The sequence below is a fragment of the Gossypium hirsutum genome, chromosome A06 (assembly GCF_007990345.1).
Source record: "Gossypium hirsutum isolate 1008001.06 chromosome A06, Gossypium_hirsutum_v2.1, whole genome shotgun sequence".
NCBI classification, from domain to species: domain Eukaryota; kingdom Viridiplantae; phylum Streptophyta; class Magnoliopsida; order Malvales; family Malvaceae; genus Gossypium; species Gossypium hirsutum.
Window position 1 is genome coordinate 55,014,165 of NC_053429.1, and position 9,340 is coordinate 55,023,504.

General features: G+C 34.4%; 1 non-coding gene across 1 annotated transcript; it reads right to left on the reverse strand.

Annotated features, from left to right (window-relative positions):
• Positions 1 to 2,190: 2,190 nt before the first annotated feature.
• Positions 2,191 to 2,297, reverse strand: LOC121231735 (small nucleolar RNA R71). The gene has a single exon (XR_005929790.1). It is a non-coding gene; the product is annotated as a small nucleolar RNA R71 (small nucleolar RNA).
• Positions 2,298 to 9,340: the final 7,043 nt, after the last annotated feature.

Below are 9,340 nucleotides of genomic sequence, written 5' to 3' on the forward strand. Positions count from 1 at the left end.
AAAATTGATTTTTAATTCTTGAAATAACATGTGATGTTATGGAGAAATGTTTACATGTTGTGACCGAAAATTTAATGTTTAATTGCATTGATTTATGCATGATTGGGTGCAAATTACTTTATGTTTTTACTATCTCATTCACTGAGCTTTTTAAGCCTATACCCTCATATCTTGTGCAGAGAGTTTTTGGGCCTAAGGAGTCGAGAAGTGAATACAAGGGTGATTCAAGAATAATGTTCGTAGTGGCTTAAGAAATTTATTTCAGAGACTGTATAGGGGTATTGTGATGCTTTTGGGACTAATATTATTTTACTTGTAATGGACATTAGACATTAAATTTTGGACTTTAATTTTGTTGATTTTATAATTTATTTAATACATGATTTTAGGTCTAATTGATGTTTGATTTATGGTATGTTGATGAGTGTTCGTATGGTGGTTGATAACATGGTGTATGAAGCATGTATTTTATACTAACAATGTTTAGTTGAAGCTTACCATGGAGTGAATTGCTTGCGACAAAGGTATGTAGCTTGTGTGAATTAATTGATGTTTGCTAAGCATGTAATTGGGTGTTAAATTTTGATTAAATGTTGCATATTTGTTAATAAATTAAATTGAAGATGTTTGGATGTTTATGATAATTAATTTTAGCTTTTCAGGTTTAATGGGTAAGTAAAATATATAAAATCAGGAAATTAAAACGAATTTTTTTGACAAAATAGGTGTAGTGGTTTGCACACGGACATGTGTCTTTTCACACGGCGTGTGGATTTTTAGGGGTTTGATTTTTAGTTTTTTGTAATCTAGTATTCTAATTTGCTTGGGGAACTTGGTAATATTTTATGATTAGACTTGTAACCGTTAATATTTGCTAGAAAGAATCTTAATTTTTAATTTAGAAAATGTAATAAAAGTTTGTGAAAGTTACAATTTAGTCCCTAATAATAAAACTTGATTTAGACATAATAAATGAACTCGAATTAAGTTGAAATTTTTACGGCTTGCATAATTTGACTAAAAGAAGGTTGATAACTATTTAGAAATAAAATCAGGATAGTTTAACCTTATATGGTAAAATAACCAAAATACCCTTAGGTTTAAATACTTAGAAAAAGTTTAAAAATGGTTCACAAATTGCTTTCACATTAATAAATGATAGTTAATTAGTCATAAATAAGGTTTAATAAGGTTGGGGTGTGCATTGGGTGGTCGTTAACTGGAGAATCACTTCGGTGGCAAATGTAACACTTCGAATTCTGGCCAGTCCGTCCTAGTCAGGTTTGGGGTGTCAAAGGTCATTTTTCAGTTATAATTGATATTATTAGTTTATTCGTTATTTCTCTTCACCAATTTATACTTTGTTTCTTTTCCACAGTTTTATTCGTTAAATCTTCAGTAATACTTACCAATTTAAATCAACTTTCGATCCTAGTGGAGACGATACTCACTCATCATGATATTACTTGAATCGATGTGTAAACTTGCACATTTGCATTATTTACATGTATTGAGTTTTTGGTGCTGTTGTTAGAGATCAGCAACATTGGTGAAAATTGGTTTGTTATTATCTGTTTAAATTATGTTAAGTTTAGTTTAATTAGTCATTTCAATTTTTCTTTTTTAGGTCTGTGCTAGTGCATGCCTAGAAATATTTCGAAGAATACTGAGTATTATTTTGATCTATACATTGAGAGAACTTTAAGGTGAAGGAGAAAAGAGTTGTGAGAAATAGAAAAAATCAGAAGCGATCAGGTTAGAGAAGAGTCATTACATCAGGAAAGAAGAGATGCTGATATTCCTTAAATTGTAGATGACAGAGACAGACCCATTATAGAACATATCATGCTGATAGTAGATGATTTAAATCCAGGAATTGTTTGGCCACATATTCAGGCTCAGCATTTCAAATTAACGTCTGTCATGTTTCAAATGATATAAATGGTGGGGCAATTTAGTGGATTGCCTACTAAGGATCCAAGGTTGCATTTACGATTCTTTTTGATAGTCTGCAATTCATTCGGACAACAAGGTGTTCCTGAGTATGTCCTACGACTAAATTTATTCCCTTACTCATTACGTGATCGTGCCAGAGCATGGTTAAGTGCATTACCATCAGGTGCAGTGGCATCATGGAATGAGTTGTGTCAGAGGTTTCTACTAAGATATAATCCTCCTAACATGAATGCTAAGTTGAGGAACGATATTACATCATTTAGACAATCAGAGGATGAAACAGTATATGAAGAATGGGAGTTGTTCAAGGAGCTATTGAGAAAATGCCCAATGCATGATTTCTAGCATTAGGCATAGATGAAAATGTTCTACAATGGATTGAATTCTTATACAAGAATGGTTGTCAATGCCTCCGCCAATGGGAATTTACTTAATAAATCATACAATGAGGCTTATGAAATTCTAGAAAGAATAGAAAATAATGATTATCAATACCCTACTACCAGAGTTGGAACTAGCAGAAGAGTTGCAGGAGTAATGGATCTTGATGCAATTGCATCTCTAACAGCTCAGGTATCATTTTTAACAAATATGATTAAAACACTGAAAAGGCCATCTGTAGTGCAATTGCATGAATGCCCATCAAATCCAGCCTCAATTTACTACATGAAGAATTTTAATTGTAACAACAACCCATACTCCAACACATACAATTCGAGCTGGAAACAACATCCTAATTTCAATTTGTGTAATTTAGGGGGAAATACTAGTAATGTCATTCGACAGAATGCTGTGAGCGTACCACCTGGGTACAATCAACCGTTGTCACGAAAAAATTCTCAACAAAATTTAGCTTCAAGTTCTTTATCTATGGAAGCTTTATTGAAAGAGTATATGGCTAAAAATAATGTTATCATTTAGAGCCAGATTGCTTCTTTAAGAGCTTTGGAAAACCAAGTAAGGGAAATTGCCACTGCATTGAATTCTAGACAGAAAGGAGCATTGTCGAGTGACACTGAGAGTTCTTGATCTCAAGGGAAGGAACAATGCGAAGCCATTGCACTTCGAAGTAGTACTCAGCTACCAATAGTTGTGAATGACACCATTCCTGAAGAAGGAATTTCAACTTTTGCAAATGAAAAGATTTTAGAAGCAGTAGGAGAGCAAGCTATAAAGAAAAAGAGTTACCAGAAAAATACTAAAACAAATGTTATGTGTATTGCTGATACAAATGCCACAACAAAAAAAAAATAGACAACTGCCACCACCTTTTCCTCAGCAGTTCCAAAAATCTAATCAAGATGTTCAATTCAAGAAATTTCTGGAGGTAATGAAATAATTATATATTAATATACCATTGGTGAAAGCATTGAAGCAAATGTGTAACTACGTGAAGTTTATAAAAGATAATCTATAAAAAAAAAGGTTAGGAGAATTTGAAATTGTTGCTCTCACTGAAGGGTGCACAACAATGCTCTGAAACAAATTGCCACCAAAACTAAAGGATCCAGAGAGTTTTACTGTATCTTACTTTATTGGTAATCAGTATGTAGGCAAAGATGATCTACTATAAACGTCACAGCAATAATGTTCAAGCATACACTATCGATGCAAGTATAATAGATTGATGTGAGTCTGTCGGATGTCGATCCCATAGGGATGGTTGTCTTTTGTCTATTAATGTCAATGCAATAACTAGATAGAAACGAGGTAAATTGTGAGTATCTATTGAAGCAATAACTCGAAAACAATAAGATAAAGTATGCTAGGGATAAACTAGGATCCCCAACATGAATCTTCAGTAGTATACTAAGTACTCACACAGTATAAAAGATACGTGATTGTCGACGCAATAAAATTAATGTATATATTACCAAATGCCACTATTTGGTTTAATCTGAGACTTAACCGTGCACATTAACATCACCTTCTGATGATGGCAATAGGGAACTATTAAGAACTAGTGGACTGAATTCCTTTAGTCCTTACTCAACTTCCGCTGAAAAGCTTATTAGCTCAAATTGTCACTGCATCTTCCAGTGTTAGTGACTGCAATAACACTTTTTTGTTTAGAACCTTCAAATCCCAAAATAGAAATAAGATTTAATAAGATAATATTTAACAAAGCATTCATTGTACTTCCATACAGTGGAAAACATAGAGTAATCACCAGCGTTTTCAAGAAATGAGAAAGAATCGAATGGAGAATAATATTCCTAGGCTACTCGATTGGATCTATCCATTTCCCCTTATTCTGCACTTAGATCTCCTCATCAGGAGTGGATTTGCATCAGTCTTCACGTTGGCTCACCCAAGGGAGGCTCAAGCTACCATAGCCACAAGTTTCAAAATAGGGTAAGAGAATGGTGGTTCACTAAAAATTCTTCTTCTCGTCATTCTTCTCATGTCATCTTTTTATTTTTTCCTCAACAGTACAGGTGTTATTCTCTTAGGATTCTTCTGTCCTTGTTCATACAGGGTAGTGACATTGGACTGGACAACTCACTCATGGTTGGCTCTTATTAGAAAGTTATCAACTGCGGTGACAATTCTGAACGCCATTTGGAATTAACTCATGTCATGAAATTGTAGATATCTGTTAACTACGGTGACAATTCTAAACGCAATTTGGAATTAACTCATGTAGCGACATTAGTGCAGAAAGATAGCAAAATTAAAGATAAAATAGGCTAGGATTCATTGAGTTATAAAATGCAATTTACTAAACTGAACATGTTAAAATGTATGCTAAGCGTAACTAAATGGGAACAATTTAAACAATAAGTAGGGAGAAAACATATGTTCTTTCTACTACAATCACACCCCCAAACTTGAATTTTTACTTGTCCTCAAGTAAAATTGTGACACCCCTAAAGTGACCCTAGTCGGAAAGTGGTTTCGGGACCACTAAACCGAGTCATAAAGATAATTAACCGTCATAGTTGATGCTCATTATATGTACATATGCATGTGTGAAAATTTCATGTTTGAATATTGTTAATGGTAAGTGAATTTTATCAAATAAGACTTATGTGAGAAAATTTGGAAATGTGCTAGGCAAATGTAAAGTGGCCTAATAATGCATGTTGTGAAATGATGGGTTTGCATGTCAAATTCCCCACTTTAGAGGAAGTGGCCGGCCATGAGGGTATGGGATACAAAGCATATGCATTTTGTATTAATATTATAATGACTACATGGTTTTATAATAGGAAATAAGTATAAAAAAAAATATTAAAGACATTTTATGCTAATATGTGTGGGAAGAATAATAAAATATGAGGGGAGTGGGAGGAGAAACCAAAGTTGTCTCCCCCTTACTCCCCATTGCCGTGACTAGAGAAAGGGGAGGAAAAACAAAATTCTTCCTTTGTTGTTCAACATGGCCGAATGGAAGGAAGAAGAAGAGGGGAAGTTCGGCCAAGGTGGTTCTTGAGATTAAGGTATGTTTAATGTTGCTTTTGGAGGTTTACACATCCTTTGGAGGGTTAGCCTACTTCTATTTATCTCATGGATGAAATTAGAGTTGTTGGAGAGTTAGGATTCGGCTAAGAGGCTTCAAAATTTTAGTTGATGCCTTGATACTACTAGCATGTTAGCTATATGGATGTGTTAAATTACTTGAAATGCTAGATAAATTTGAACTCCCTACCAAATTCTTTAGGCAACCCATGTTAGAAATTTCGGTATTGAGATGTCTAGATCTTTCGGCCATTGTAGCTATGGAGGAATAAAGTTTTTGTTTCTTGTTAAATTGGATGAATCTTGTTGTATGAGTGCTTAAACAAATTATGATTAAATGGATGCATAAATTCAAAGTGGGAAGAAATGGGCTATTATATTTGATGCTAATGCCGAATATGAAGTTGATGAACTTGAATAAATAATATTCAGCTAGCATGATAAGTTATGAAATATTAAGTAGATGATATAATTGATTGATGAAGTGGCTAATAAGGATTTCTAATGAAATTGTTGCCAAGGCCGAATGTATCATGAAGTAAATAAAAAAAAATTCTAAATGTGCATTATGTGCTTATATGTGTATTCGGCCAGGGAAGTTTGACATGAAACTTTGATAGGTTTGAGAGATGAATGACCGAATGAGCTAGATGTTATGTATGGGTGAATTTTATGCACATGTGTGTGTGTGGCATTAGTAGCTAATGGCATTCGGCATTGTTTAATTAAAATTAGAAATGAACGCTTGAAAGTTAAATAGGTCACTCTAATGACCAAATATGCTAAAAGCTAATATATGGACAAATGATACGAACGAATTGGTTTTTGAAATGTATATGGTTGCCATATATATGTGTTTGATTGAGAATTAAATTTGTTTGATTTAGCTCAAGAGCCTAGAGGATCAAAGTTGGATAAGGGAAAGGAAAAAAGTGATCGAAGAGCCGTCGTAATCGTTCGGCAACTTCCGAGGTAAGTTTTAAGTGTTTAAACGTTGAGTAAATTCAATTATAATAGGACATGATGAGCTGATTTAATAAGATATGATGTGGCCATGATATGTTCTAAGCTCAAATGGTAAGTTCTTAAGTGTTTGAGCTTGGGAATTTAAAGGTAATTTGAAATAGTCTGCTTCGGACAGCAGCAGTAACGTGACTTTAAAAAATCACCATAAATTTATGGACTTGAATTAGAGGCTGAATGAGACATGAAATTAAGGCTTAATGAGTCTAGTTTCTTATAAAAGAAACTGTGTAAGCAAAGGAATTTCCGATAATGAGATATTTAAAGTTGTGTGAGACGGTGTCAGAATGACTCCGAAATCCCCTGTTCTGTTTTTAGAAAATCATTATAAATTGTACAAAAATGGTTATAAGATAAAATTTATATGCTTAGACTCCTTAATGAGTCTAGTTTCAAATAAAATCAAATACAACATATTTTGAATTCTGTAAAATGAGAAATTTGATTTGTAGTGAAGAGTGGTCAGATTAGTCAAATAGTGGAACAGGGGAAACTTTAAGAAAAATCTGGTATTGATTGGCCAAACCTAAAATTCTGGAAATTTTATGGATGGAAGATATACGAGTCTATATTCAGGAAAAATTAACGGAAAGTGATTTGGAGTTTTGTAGCTCCAGTTAGAAATGATTTAGTGACTATTGCTCAGGAAAAACAGCTTGTGCTGAATTTGAGATTGTGTTGTAAACCTTGATAAACTTGTTCTAGTTGCTCATAAGCTATCGATTAAACCCATACGTGAATTCTAAATTGTGATATTGGAAAATGATAGATGTAGATTCAGCCAAGAGAGTGTATATATGTGATAAGGCCTAATGGCCGATGTGATGAATGTGAAAGTGTATGTATGTAATAAGGCCTAATGGCCGATGTGATGAATGTGAAAGTGTATGTATATGTGATAAGGCCTAATGGCCGATGTGATGAATGTGAAAGTGTATGTATATATGTAATAAGGCCTAATAGCTGATGTGATGAATGTGAAAGTGTATATGTGTGATAAGGCCTAATAGCCGATGTGATGAATGTGAAAGTGTATATGTGTGATAAGGCCTAATAGCCGACGTGATGAATGTGAAAGTGTATATGTGTGATAAGGCCTAATAGCCGATGTGATGAATGTGAAAGTGTATATATGTAATAAGGCCTAATGGCCGATGCGATGAATGTGGAAGTGTATATATGTGATAAGGCCTAATGGCCGATGCGATGAATGTGAAAGTGTATATGTGTGATAAGGCCTAATAGCCGGTGTGATGAATGTGAAAGTGTATATATGTGACAGGGTCGAGTGGCCAACGTAATGGATGTGAAAGTGCATAAATGTGATAAGTCTCGAAAGGCATTTGTGTCAGTACTATATCCGGGTTAAAACCCCGCAGGCTTTATGCGAGAATATTATCACTGATTAATGTCCTTAAGCTTCTTGCTTGTACTATATCCGAGCTCTAAAGACCCGATGACTACGTGTGGGGATTTTGTCCGGGTAAGACCCGATAACTTCGTGTGGAGAATATGTCCGGGTAAGACTTCGTAATAAGAATTGCTTATAAATATATTCAATGCGAAAGGTTAAACAGGTATGTACTTCAAGTTTATATGTGAGCTTGATTTGCACTAAATCATAAGGTAGTTATGTGATGCATACGAAAGCAATCTATGAGACTATTCCTATGATTATGTGACATCGGATCAGTGTGAGAGGTGATGTGAAATCATCCGATATATCTATGTCGCATGAGCTCACTTTTATGTGAAAGTTTATCTGCCTATTGTATATGATGAGATGTGCAGATTCGGTAAAGGGATGGTATGCCCGAAGGAAGAGTGAAATAAAAATACGAACAACTATGTTATAATTTGATTGTTATCTGTTGACACTGCTTAAAACTTACTAAGCATTGTAATGCTTACTCCGTTTACTCTGTTTCCTCTGTTTTATAGATCTCATTGCGAAGCTACAGGCTCGGGGATCGTCAGCAACTAGTCACACTATCACTATCCACTGTTTGGTACTGCTATGTTTCGGATTGTCTTATGGCATGTATAAAATAGACTAGTGGCGGAAGAATATTTTGGTTAATGTATATAGCCATGCGAAAATGGCTTATATATGTTTGAGCATAATGTTATAATCATTTGGTATGGAATGGTTAATCGCTATCATGATTTGTGCTATTTATGCTAAAAGGGCTAGTTGAATCATGGAAACTATGAAATAGGTAAAGTCTACCTTAAAGGCAGATTCTGGCAGCAGTAGTGATGTAGATTTGGAAAATCACTAAAAATAGTAGGATTGGAATTAAATAGTGAATAAATTATGTAAACGAACCTTGATGAATCTATTTTCATAGGAAAGTAACGAAATGATCATATGGACAGTATGTTAAGAGATATTCAGGTTCTCGTGAGACAGGGCCAGAACAGTTTCTGGATTCCCTATTCCAACTTTGGAAATTCATTATAAATTAACCAGAGATAATTAGGAGTCATGCCATATATGTATGGATTCCTCTCTGAGTCTAGTTTCTATAGAAATAAACGGCATCAGTATTGAAGCCCTGTTCAGGGCGATATCCAAGTCGTAATGTGCAAAGGTCAGTGTAGTCGATCCCTGTAACATGGGAGACTTTGACTAATAAACTGTACTAATTGGCCTGACCAAAAATTCTAGAAAAACATATGTAGATGGGCATATGAGTCTAGTTTCAGGGAAAAATTACGAAACTGATTTTCAAGTTGTGAAACTCAAGATATGATTTTTAAAGCGACTAGTACGCAGATTGGCAGTGTCTGGGAAATTTTTTTTTAAGTGGTTAAAGTCTGCTAACACCTCGTGTTCGACTCCGGTGACGGTCTCGGGTTCGGGGTGTTACAAAAATAGAAGCCAACAAGGCAACAA